This window comes from Eurosta solidaginis, chromosome 2 (assembly GCF_040869045.1).
Source record: "Eurosta solidaginis isolate ZX-2024a chromosome 2, ASM4086904v1, whole genome shotgun sequence".
NCBI classification, from domain to species: Eukaryota; Metazoa; Arthropoda; class Insecta; order Diptera; family Tephritidae; genus Eurosta; species Eurosta solidaginis.
This window is the reverse complement of record NC_090320.1, coordinates 40,549,335-40,563,244: the sequence shown is the minus strand read 5'-3', so window position 1 is coordinate 40,563,244 and position 13,910 is coordinate 40,549,335.

The window sequence follows — 13,910 nt, the reverse complement described above, 5'->3', positions numbered from 1 at the left end:
TTACTGTTTAAGTACTCAAGTTATCGAAACTACTTACATATTGTATTAAAAGCGAAACTTCTGACGTAAAATGTATATAAAATAAACTCGACATACTTAAAATTTGTACGAAGGCGGCAAATGAATTGAAAATCCCATCAAAAAACCAAAACGAAATAAAATTAAATTAAAGAATACATACCTCAAACTTTACTCTCAGTTCTTAATGCGTACGAAAATATTTTATTCATATCTGAATACAATTTAAATTTTCAGACTTATCTACTTATTCTTAAAAGTAAGTATTATATTTATAGTTTGCTGCAAACTTATACTACAATCACCTAAGCGTACCTACCTATATAGATAAGCACACTTGCAACACTCACCAGCGCGCCCAACTTAGAGCTATCAAATTGTACTCGAATTGTATATCAAATGGAATTCAAGTTGCCACACGTGCTAAAAATCTTTCTCTAGGTAACTTAATGTTACTTTTGGTGAGGAGGATGAGCAAGAATATACATATGTGTGCAACTTTTTTTGTTTGCGGAACAAACTTTCTTTTCTATGACAGAGTGACACACAGACAGACAGACAGGTAGACAAGTATAGAAATAAACAGATTGACATTTGTACTGACTCCCAGCAAATACTCAATAGATATATGCGCATATATGAATACCTCTATCCATGTAACCTTCTAGGTACGTTTGTTGTCTCATCCACATACATATGTATGTACATCATTTGATTACAATGCAACCAACGTTCAACTTCACATCATTTCGTATGCAACAACATTGTCAAATCATGTCGCCGTTAGGCAAGTCACTTCACGGCTGTTGTACTCAATGATTTGTGTGTGAATTGTACATAAAGAGTTTTAGTCGTTGTGAGATAGTTTTTAATGTCGTTTTATTATACCTTTCATGAAAATGAAATGGTATATTAATTTCGTCACGAAACCGAAAATTGTAAGTCCTTAAAGGTAAATAGATAGACCCACCATTAAGTATACCGAAATAATCAGGTTGAAGAGCTGAGTTGATTTAGCCATGTCCGTCTGTCCGTCTGTCCGTCTGTCTGTTTGTATGCAAACTAGTCCCTCAATTTTTGAGATATCTTGATAAAATTTGGTGAGCAGGTGTATTTGGGTGTCCGATTAGACATTTGTCGGAACCGACCGGATCGGACCACTATAGCATATATCCTCCATACAACCTATTTTTCAGAAAAAGGAGATTTTTGTAATATCTTACCCAATTTAACAGGTTGAAGCTTCAAACTTCACCATATACTTTCGTATATTGCACATATTGTTGCCTGAAAAAATGTATGAGATCGGTCGTATATATAGTATATATCCCCCACAACCGATTGTTCAGATAAGGAACTTTTCGTAATTACTGCCCTATTTTAAGAGCTAGAGGCTTCAAATTTCAGCGAATGCTTACGTATATAGCATATATTGTTGTCTGAAAAAATCATAAAGATCGGTGGTATATATAGTATATATATGGTGGTATATATAGTATATATATGGTGGTATATATAGTATATATATATAGTATATATATATATATTTTCGCAAATTTTAGCCCCATTTTAACAGCTATAAGCTTCAAATTTCACCAATTACTTACGTATATAGCATATATTGTTGTCTGAAAAACACATAGAGATCGGTTGTATATATAGTATATATCTCATACAACCGATTGTTCAGATAAGAAACTTTGCGCAATTTCTTCCCCATTTTAACAGCTAGAAGCTTCAAATTTCACCAAATGCTTACGTGTATAGTACATATTGTTGTCTGAAAAAATCATTGAGATCGGTCGTATATATAGTATATATCTCATATAACCGATTGTTCAGATAAGAAACTTTGCACAATTTCTGCCCCGTTTTAACAGCTAGAAGCTTCAAATTTCACCAAATGCTTACGTGTATACCACATATTATTGTCTGAAAAAATCATTGAGATCGGTCGTATATATAGTATATATCTCATATAACCGATTGTTCAGATAAGAAACTTTGCGCAATTTCTGCCGCGTTTTAACAGCTAGAAGCTTCAAATTTCACCAAATGCTTACGTATATAGCAAATATTGTTGTCTGAAAAAATCATAGACATCGGTGGTACATATATTATATACCCCATATAAACTGTATTTTTTTGCCCCTTTTTATGGCTAGAAGCTTCAAAATTCAAAACATTTCATCAAATAGTTACGTTTACGTCATATATTGTTGAAATACGTGATTCATAGTCATAGTTTTACACGCAGACCACAAAAAACCTGAAACTTTGCATCCTCACACAAAGTACCTACCTATTTTTTATTTTATATTTATCTTAAAAATCGTTTAGGTATGTAGATCTGTTCACTAGATATTTCTTATCTTATACATCCGATTATTCGGAGATTACGAACGGGATAAATTTATTGTTCAGCCCCATTCATGAAAGGTATGAAGTCTTCGGCATAGCCGAAGACAGTCCCGTCCTTACTTGTTTTTATATACATTTCATATATAGTTTATTGTGTAGAGTGTAAGTATTGTTTATGTTGTTGTTGCAACACGTGTAACAAAAAACAATCGTCTGCTATAGCGTGGTAATTGACTGTGCAACATGATAATATCTATTGAATATTGTGAGCAGATGATTTAATTCGTTAACCTTTATGAAGTTTTTCGTAACTACTTGCAATAGATTTGGGTCAAATTTGACCCATGCCTTGTATATTTTGACGAATATTAGCAAAGCATACGTCTTGGTCGACTTACAACATTTCTAGTACAAAATAATATAATTGACAAAAACCAGTTTGGCTTTGTATGATGCTCCAACACCATGGTAGCGTGCATATCGTGCACAGAGTATATCTACGAAAATATTGATAAAAAGAATTATGTGGCTCTCTTGGCAATTGATTTATCAAAATCTTTTGACTCAGTAAATATAAAGATAATGGTTCGTAAGTTAGCTGAACTAGGCTTGGAAGGCAAGGAACTGAAGATATTTGAAACCTTTTTAACCAACAGAAAACAGTTAGTACAAATAAATAATACAACGAGTTCCACCTTGGAAATTAAAACAGGCGTACCGCAAAGATCAAAACTAGCGGCAACTCTGTTTATAATATATATCAATAATGTACTAAGACTAAATCTAAAGGGTGTTCCCCAGTTTTATGCTGATGATGGAACCTTCATGTACTCTGCAAGTACGTGAGAAAAATTAATCACCAACATTAGGACAGATTTGGATGAGATAAAAAAATGGTTTGATTGTAATTTATTAAAAATTAATTTAGAAAAAACACATTTCATTATTTTTAACAAATTCAAACCCATACCGAGCATTGCAGATTTTCCTGGTTTCGCATTTGATAACAAAATTATCACGAGGGTAGACAAGTTGAAATACCTGGGAATATGGTTCGACACGAATTTAAATTGGCACGAACATATAACTAGATTGAAACTTAAGTTAATACCGCTAAATTTCGCAATATATAGAAGTAGAAATAATATACCCAGAAAACAATTGTGGCTATTATACGATGCGTACTTTATGTCACGTTTAACGTATTTAAACCCAATCTGGAGCAGATGTGCAGAAAATAAAATAAATGAGTTACAAATACTTCAAAACAAAATAATAAAAAATATCCTGTTACTACCCAGAATAACTCCCACTATCAGGCTTTATGAAAATAGATTAGATGTTAGAAAGTACAGTATTCTACAGACACTGCTCATTGTTTTCAAAATCAAAAACAATCTGATTAAACATAGTCTTGACTTAAATTTCGCATGAAATCTAAGCTATAACTTTAGAAATACTCTATATATAAAAACTTGTTTTTCCGTACTCAAAGAAGCACAAATTCAATACGTAGCTATGGTGCTAGAATGTTTAATAAATTGCCCGACGATGTTAAAACATGTTCCAATTATTTGCATTTCAAAAGGCAAATTAAAAGCCTCTTGTTACTAGATTATAACTTTAGCCTGTAAAATACAAATATATGTAATTTTTTTATACTCAGTTGAGCAGAGCTCACAGAGTATATTAAGTTTGATTGGATAACGGTTGGTTGTACATATATAAAGGAATCGAGATAGATATAGACTTCCATATATCAAAATAATCAGGATCGAAAAAAAATTTGATTGAGCCATGTCCGTCCGTCCGTCCGTCCGTCCGTCCGTCCGTCCGTCCGTTAACACGATAACTTGAGTAAATTTTGAGGTATCTTGATGAAATTTGGTATGTAGGTTCCTGAGCACTCATCTCAGATCGCTATTTAAAATGAACGATATCGGACTATAACCACGCCCACTTTTTCGATATCGAAAATTTCGAAAAACCGAAAAAGTGCGATAACTCATTACAAAAGACAGATAAAGCGACGAAACTTGGTAGATGGGTTGACGTTATGACGCAGAATAGAAAATTAGTAAGATTTTGGACAATGGGCGTGGCCCCGCCCACTTTTACAAGAAGGTAATTTAAAAGTTTTGCAAGCTGTAATTTGGCAGTCGTTGAAGATATCATGATGAAATTTCGCAGGAACGTTACTACTATTACTCTATATGTGCTAAATAAAAACTAGCAAAATTGGATTAAGAACACACCCACTTTTTAAAAAAAAATTTTTTTTAATTAAAATTTTAACAAAAAATTTAATATCTTTACTGTATATAAGTAAATTAAGTCAAAATTCAACTCCAGTAATGATATGATGCAACAAAATACAAAAATAAAAGAAAATTTCAAAATGGGCGTGGCTCCGCCCATTTTCATTTAGTATGTCTAGAATACTTTTATTGCCATAAGTCGAACAAAAATTTACCAATCCTTCTCAAATTTGGTAGGAGCATAGATTCTATGACGGTAACTGTTCTCTGTGAAAATGGGCGAAATTGGTGGAAGCCACGCCCAGTTTTTATACACAGTCCACCGTCTGTCCTTCCGCTCGGCCATTAACACAATAACTTGAGCAAAATCCGATATATCTTTACTAAACTTAGCCCACGTACTTACCTGAGCTCACTTTTTCTTGGTATAAAAAATGGGCGAAATCTGACCATAACCACGCCCACTTTATCGATATCGAAAATTACGAAAAATGAAAAAAATGCCATAATTCTATACCAAATACGAAAAAAGGGATGAAACATGGTAACTGGATTGGTTTGTTGACGCAAAATATAACTTTGGAAAAATCTTTGTAAAATGGGTGTGACACCTACCATATTAAGTAGAAGAAAATGAAAAAGTTCTACAAGGCGAAATCAACAGCCCTTGGAATCTTGGCAGGAATACTGTTAGTGGTATTGCATATATAAATAAATTAGCAGTACCCGACAGATGATTTTCTGGATCACCTGGTCCACATTTTGGTGGATATCACGAGAACGCCTTCACATATACATCTAAGGGCCACTCGCTTTTAAAACCCTCATTAATACCTTTAATTTGATATCCATATCGTACAAAAACATACCAGAGTCACCCCTGTCCCACCCTAATGGCGATATCTCGAAAAGGCGTCCACCTATAGAACTAATGCCCCCTCTCTCTTAAAATGCTAGTAACACCTTTCGTTTGATACCCATATCGTACAAACATTCTAGAGTAACCCCTGGCCCACCCTAATGGCGATATCTCGAAAAGGCGTCCACCTATAGACCTAGTGTCCACTCTCTCTTAAAATGCTCAGTAACACCTTTCGTTTGATACCCATATCGTACAAACATTCTAGAGTCACCCCTGGCCCACCCTAATGGCAATATCTCGAAAAGGCGTCCACCTATAGACCTAATGCCCACTCCCTCTTAAAATGCTCAGTAACAGCTTTCGTTTGATACCCATATCGTACAAACATTCTAGAGTCACACCTGGCCCACCCTAATGGCGATATTTCGAAAAGGCGTCCACCTATAGAACTAAGGATTACTCCCTTTTAAAATACTCATTACCACCTTTCATTTGATACCCATATCGTACAAACACATTCTAGAGTCACCCTGGCCCACCCTAATGGCGATATCTCGAAAAGGCGTCCACCTATAGACCTAATGTCCACTCCCTCTTAAAATGCTCAGTAACACCTTTCGTTTGATACCCATATCGTACAAACATTCTAGAGTCACCCCTGGCCCACCCTAATGGCGATATCTCGAAAAGGCGTCCACCTATAGACCTAATGTACACTCCCTCTTAAAATGCTCAGTAACACCTTTCGTTTGATACCCATATCGTACAAACATTCTAGAGTCACCCCTGTCCCACCCTAATGGCGATATCTCGAAAAGGCGTCCACCTATAGACCTAATGTCCACTCCCTCTTAAAATGCTCAGTAACACCTTTCGTTTGATACCCATATCGTACAAACATTCTAGAGTCACCCCTGTCCCACCCTAATGGCGATATCTCGAAAAGGCGTCCACCTATAGAACTAAGGATTACTCCCTTTTAAAATACTCATTACCACCTTTCATTTGATACCCATATCGTACAAACACATTCTAGAGTCACCCTGGCCCACCCTAATGGCGATATCTCGAAAAGGCGTCCACCTATAGACCTAATGCCCACTCCCTCTTAAAATGCTCAGTAACACCTTTCGTTTGATACCCATATCGTACAAACATTCTAGAGTCACCCTTGGTCCACCTTTATGGCGATATCTCGAAAAGGCGTACACCTATAGAACTAAGGATTACTCCCTTTTAAAATACTCCTTACCACCTTTCATTTGATACCCATATCGTACAAACACATTCTAGAGTCACCCCTGGCCCACCCTAATGGCGATATCTCGAAAAGGCGTCCACCTATAGACCTAATGCCCACTCCCTCTTAAAATGCTCAGTAACACCTTTCGTTTGATACCCATATCGTACAAACATTCTAGAGTCACCCCTGGCCCACCCTAATGGCGATATCTCGAAAGGGCGTCCACCTATAGACCTAATGCCCACTCCCTCTTAAAATGCTCAGTAACACCTTTCGTTTGATGCACATATCGTACAAACACATTCTAGAGTCACCCCTGGCCCACCCTAATGACGATATCTCGAAAAGGCGTCCACCTATAGACCTCATGCCCACTCCCTCTTAAAATGCTCAGTAACACCTTTCGTTTGATACCCATACCGTACAAACATTCTAGAGTCACCCCTGGCCCACCCTAATGGCGATATCTCGAAAAGGCGTCCACCTATAGACCTAATGCCCACTCCCTCTTAAAATGCTCAGTAACACCTTTCATTTGATTCCCATATCGTACAAACACATTCTAGAGACACCCCTGGTCCACCTTTATGGCGATATCTCGAAACGGCGTCCACCTATGGAACTAAGGATCACTCCTTTTCAAAATACTCATTAACAGCTTTCATTTGATACCCATATCGTACAAACACATTATAGAATCACCCCTGGTCCACCTTAATGGGGACATCTCGAAAAGGCGTCCACCGATAGACCTAAGGCCCACTCCCTCTTAAAATGCTCAGTAACACCTTTCATTTGATACCCATATCGTACAAACAAATTCTAGAGTCAGCCCTGGTCTACCTTTATGGCGATATCCCTAAATGGCGTTCATCCATAGAACTATGGCCTATTCTCTCTTAAAATACTCTTTAATACCTTTCATTTGATACACATGTTATACAACCACATTCCAGGGTTACCCCAGATTGATTTTCCTTATTTTGTCTCCATAGCTCTCAACTGAGTATGTTATGTTCGGTTACACCCGAACTTAGCCTTCCTTACTTGTTTCTTATATGTTTTTTATAAAAAAAAAAAAAAAACAGTAAATAAGTATGTTAAAATAATTCACACTTGTTAGTATGTACAAAAATAATTTAAATGTAAACTAGTGTACTTAACACAGTTGACAGCGTATGAAGCAAATATGCATACATGTTAAGCTATCTTCTCATACAAAATGTATTTTTTTTTGAGAAAACATTGTATTATTTAAAAATACGCCATCAATAAAGAAAAAAAAATTCGGTACACCAATATTCCGCTGGCAAGTAAATGCTACAATGTAAGAGTTTGAAAAGCTACGCATATACCCTGGTAGAAATGACGACAGGCCAACTGAGTGGTACATAAGCGGTCCAGTCCAAGAAAAGATTAATCAGTGTGATTTGAGCACGTTGTAAGTAAAGTACGCGAACACACTGTGAAGCTCTACTACCATTTCTGTAGTCAATAAAGAACATTTTGTTGTATAAAATATTTTAGTCCATTTACTCGACAGTTCACTGATAACTCATAAATTAGTAAATCTTCGATAATTCTAAAACATAACACTGTATAAAGAAGTTCACCATCTAAACCAGCCAAGCACTTTTGGGGAGACCATTGAGCTTAGATTTAAATTCTAACTCCGTATTTAGTTTGTTTCGGTGCTGGGTTTAGCGAAAAAATGTGTTTGCTTTTTGAACAAATTCTGCTTTATCTATAAAACTCGCACCAATATCCTGCTCATTTGGACACGAATTTGTCGATTATTCAACATCGGCGGAGATGATGTGGCAACGACCTTGTCATGGAATTCTCTCTTCGGTTCGGTTCACTCACTTTGGCAGAATTGCAGGACCGGAAAGGCAGAAAAAGTGTTCTGCTCTTAACACAAATTCTCAAAATGTCCCTCTCCTCAAGCAGGTTTGTTGGTGACTGGAAAATAGTCTTTATAAATTCAATATCCAAAAACGGTAATAAAAATTATGTGTCCAACTACAGGCTTATTTGAATGTTAGCATTTTTTTGTTAAGGGATGGTTCACTTTGTGTAATCTTGCAGTCTTCACCCACGACTCATTCCAAAAAGGTTTTCAATTCGATAAAATTTTTCAAAAGAGCTCGACAGAGTCTCACAAAAAATTTTGATTTCAAAAATGACAAGCTTTTGTTTTTACGCAACTTTTCTTGAAGAGTTTAAGCCAATAAAATTAAATTTTCAGCTCCCCTACTTTTATGGCAACATCTGGTGTCCCTCAAGGTAACATATAGGTACCCTTGTTCTTCATAATTTTTGTTAATGATATATCTTGCTTTCAAAGCTCTTAATTTCTCCTCTTTGCGGATAATCCTTATATATGCTCCGTAGTTCAAGATGAATTTTATTTTCGTCCAAGCTAACCTTGATAGACTTTACTCATGGCGCCTCCGAAACCATCTCACTTTGACCGTCAAAAAATGTTCCCTTTCTACATAAGTAGGTACTATGTTAGACTTCATCCATAGGAATAGCACTTCCTTCTCCAATCCATTCTCTTTAAAAGTGATTTATGTGTCTTTATTAAGATCCAGGCTCAACTTCTCTTACACTAGCCGCTCAGAAAGTTTTTACCAAACGTACTTTGCAATGCACTGTCTACTTGGGTGACGATCCACCTGTTATTAAACATTGCTTCGCCGTTCGCAAACCCCACGGTTATTTGGTTACCGATCAACCAGCTATTCAACTTCGGCTTTCTGTTCGCCGATTCAACCACCGTGTCTGGCTGCACTACTAGCCTGCCGACCCTCCGTCTAGTAATTCTATCAGCCGTTGAGCATCTGTAACCATGCGTCCGTCACCCGTTCATAAATCGCACCGCTTTATTGGACAACAACAAGTCGCTCTCTGAGTCATCGTTCTTCTCTTTAACCCTCCATTTAACATTCTTCAGCCATCTACCAAATTCAGACCGCAGCTTGGGCATTGTCTATCGTCTATATGTCCGCTTCCCCTCCATCGCCAAGCACCGACTTAGCTGTCCACCGTTTATATGTCTATCATAACAACTAACAACTACTTTACCCCATGGTGTATGTGTCCTGTATGTATGTGACTCAAAGCAAAGTAATTTGTACTCATTTGCAAAGAAGACCTATCGACTCCGAAGTGGTTGAGCCCTCGACGATGACCACTTCAAAACTAGCTTGGCGTAGGTTTCTTATATCATAATAGTTTTGAATAATGCTATATATCAGAACGTTTTCCAAAAACGTCCTACACCAGCTAAAGGTTGACGTTAAACTCGGACATTTTCTTTCTCTTTCTTATTCGTCTTCATATCCCGTTCTAAAATCCACTTTGTTTTTCTGCCTCCCACTCAATCAAAGTTTCAAATTTTGGCACATAGATCAAATAAAGGTTAAAGAAATGTTGCGTGCAAACAGTTTGTGAGATATTGTTGCTGGTAGATTTTATACAGACATATATAGTGTATATACATATAGATATGTATGTATTAAAAGTTGTTTTTATTCATTTATTTTTATAAAACTTCGTTGTTGTCAATTGTTGTTTCGCAGATTTTCTCTTACGAAAATGGTACTTGCAAATCTTTCACACCATCATGAATACGAATAAAAAAGTCCAAAGCTTACTTTTGAATATAATTTAGCATCTTACTTAGCTAATAACATGCAGATGCTGGCATGCGAGTATGCGGCTTATAGTATACATAAATTGTTGTTTTATTTTATCTTTCAAACACAAGTCTTTTGAGCTTACCCACTTGCTACTTAAAAATTCTTTCCACAATTCGACGATCAATTGCCTATGCACAGACAGAGTTAAGTATTATGCAAATTTATTGCTTTTTAATGTGTCATATTTTCACACCGATGCTCTCACATAATTTTGTATGAAATTATTTATTCATTCGTTTCATTAATGCAACTATAATATTTTGTAAGAATGTTGAATTCCCTTGCATGTTGCATGCACCATTTAAATTACAGTTTGATTTCTCCGTAGAAGAGACATCTATTGTCCACCGACTGTTCTTGAATAAGGGAGTTTGTGTGCTATGCTTTGTTCAGAGTGGTTATATGCAGCTCAGTAATGAAGTTGGGAAATTGAAGGTGGGGCCACAGCGTCTGTAAAGCAAAAAATTCATGAAATAGACTAGTGAGTGTATTCGAAGAGCTTAACCTCAAGGCTAATCTAAATTATGTCGAGAAGAACTGCCACTGCATGGGCCGCACAGTTGTGCACAAATTAAGTGATAGCGTTTTGCTGTTCATAGCCTTAACAATCTTGGAAACCAAAAATAAACAAGTAAGGAAGGTTAAGTTCGGGTGTAACCGAACATTACATACTCAGTTGAGAGCTATGGTGGCAACATAAGGGAAAATAACCATGTAGGAAAATGAACCGAGGGTAACCCTGGAATGTGTTTGTATGACATGTGTATCAAATTAAAGGTATTAAAGAGTATTTTAAGAGGGAGTGGGCCATAGTTCTATAGGTGGCCGCCATTTAGGGATATCGCCATAAAGGTGGATCAGGGTTGACTCTAGAATTTGTGTGTACGATATGGGTATCAAATGAAAGGGGTTAATGAACATTTTAAAAGGGAGTGGGCCTTAGTTCTATAGGTGGATGCCTTTTCGAGATAGCGCCATAAAGGTGGACCAGGGGTGACTCTAGAATGCGTTTGTACGATATGGGTATAAAATTAAAGGTATTAATGAAGGTTTTAAAAGGGAGTGGTGGTAGTTGTATAGGTGGTCGCCTTTTCAAGATATCGCCATAAAGGTGGACCAGGGGTGACTCTAGAATGCGCTTGCACAATATGGGTATCAAACGAAAGGTGTTAATGAGTATTTTAAAAGGGCATGGGGATTAGTTCTATAGGTGGACGCCTTTTCGAGATATCGCCATAAAGGTGGACCAGGGGTGACTCTAGAATGTGTTTGTACGATATGGGTATCAAATGAAAGGTGTTAATGAGTATTTTGAAAGGGCGTGGGGCTTAGTTCTATAGGTGGACGCCTATTTGAGATATCGCCATAAAGGTGGACCAGGGGTGACTCTAGAATATGTTTGTACGATATGGAGATCAAATTAAAGGTATTAATGAGGCTTTTAAAAGGGAGTGGTGGTAGTTGTATATGTGAAGGCGTTTTCCAGATATCGACTAAAATGTGGACCAGGGTGACCCAGAACATCATGTGTTGGATACCGCTAATTTATTTATATATGTAATACCTGCCAAGATTTCAAGGGTTTTTTATTTCGACCTGCAGAACTTTTTCATTTCATTCTACTTAATATGGTAGGTGTCACACCCATTTTACAAAGTTTTTTTCTAAAGTTATATGTTGCGTCAATAAACCAATCCAAATACCATGTTTCATCCCTTTTTTCGTATTTGGAATAGAATTATGGCATTTTTTTCATTTTTAGTAATTTTCGATATCGAAAAAGTGGGCGTGGTCATTGTCGTATTTCGGCCATTTTGTATGCCAATACAAAGTGAGTCCAGATAATTACGTGAACTGAGTTTAGTAAAGATATATCGATTTTTGCTCAAGTTATCGTGTTAACGGCCCAGCGGAAGGACAGACGGTCGACTGTGTGGCTTCAACCGATTTCGCCCTTTTTCACAGAAATAAGTTATCGTCCCAGAATCTAAGCCCCTATCAAATTTCACAAGGATTGGTAAATTTTCGTTCGACTTATGGCATTAAAAGTATCCTAGACAAATTAAATGAAAAAAGGCGGAGCCACGCCCATTTTGAAATTTTATTTTATTTTTGCATTTTGTTTCATCCCACCATTACTTGAGTTGAATGTTGACATAATTGACTTATATACTGTAAAGATATTAAATTTTTTGTTAAAATTTGACTTTAAAAAAAATCTTTTTTAAAAGTGGGCGTGGTCGTTCTCCGATTTTGCTAATTTTTATTAAGCATACATATAGTAATAGGAGTAACGTTCTTGCCAAATTTCATCATGATATCTTCAACGACTGCCAAATTACAGCTTATAAATCTTTTAAATTACCTTCTTTTAAAAGTGGGCGGTGCCACGCCCATTGTCCAAAATTTTACTAATTTTCTATTCTGCGTCATAAGTTCAACTCACATCCCAAGTTTCATCGCTTTATTCGTCTTTGGTAATGAATTATCGCACTTTTTCGGTTTTTCGAAATTTTCGATATCGAAAAAGTGGGCGTGGTTATAGGTCGATTATCCAATCAAAGTTAATATACTCTGTGAACTCTGCTCAACTGAGTATAAAAACAATGGTATGAATATTTGGATCTTATCTTGAATAATGCTGCGCCAAATCGGCTAGACGACCTACCAAGTATAACTGAATTAAATAATTTTTTACTACTTTTTGTGAAATTCATTCAAGTACTTTTTGTCATGTATTGAAATAGAGAGAATACACTTGTTCGCTTCTAAGAGTGTATCAGATTTTCATGTATCGGATTTTTTTCTTTGCCTTGCATTCCCTGACGCTCGCTGTCCCTCTCTCGATAAGCTACAGTGAAATTTTAAAATAATTGTATTCCATCTTTTTCTTCTACCACCCTCTTTCCTAGTGTTCATCTTCCTTTTTGCTGTGATAAGGCGACTTCCCGAATGTTTTACGAAATTTCAGCGATATTGAAGATCCGTTCTCGGATATTAATCCGGTTTGTTTCGGAAAATAACACGATAAGGGTAATAGCCCGACTACATCATGAACGATTTGGTATGACCACGTTAAACCTTCTAGGTCAACCTGCTCCTTCCGTGAAGAACTTGGCGTCGTCAGAGTATCACCTGCTAAGTAAACAGACGGGACGGATAGGTGAGGTTTAGAATTGGGCTGGAGAAGCTGTTGTTTGCGCCGGCTGTCCCTTGGGAGTGCTACGCTTCACAACCACCAGCGCTCTTGCTTGCCCTCCTCCGCTTCATTTTCGTCTTCTCCTTCTTTCTTTTTCACTGTTTTCTCTCTTCCTCTATTTCTTTGATTTTTTTGATGCATTCTCAATTTTCCACTTCTTTCCTGCTCTTTCTCCTTTTTATATTCCCCTCATTTTTCGCCTTATTTCTTCGTCTTTATTTCCGCCTTTCATTTCCACCACTTCTCTCAATCCGGACTTCGG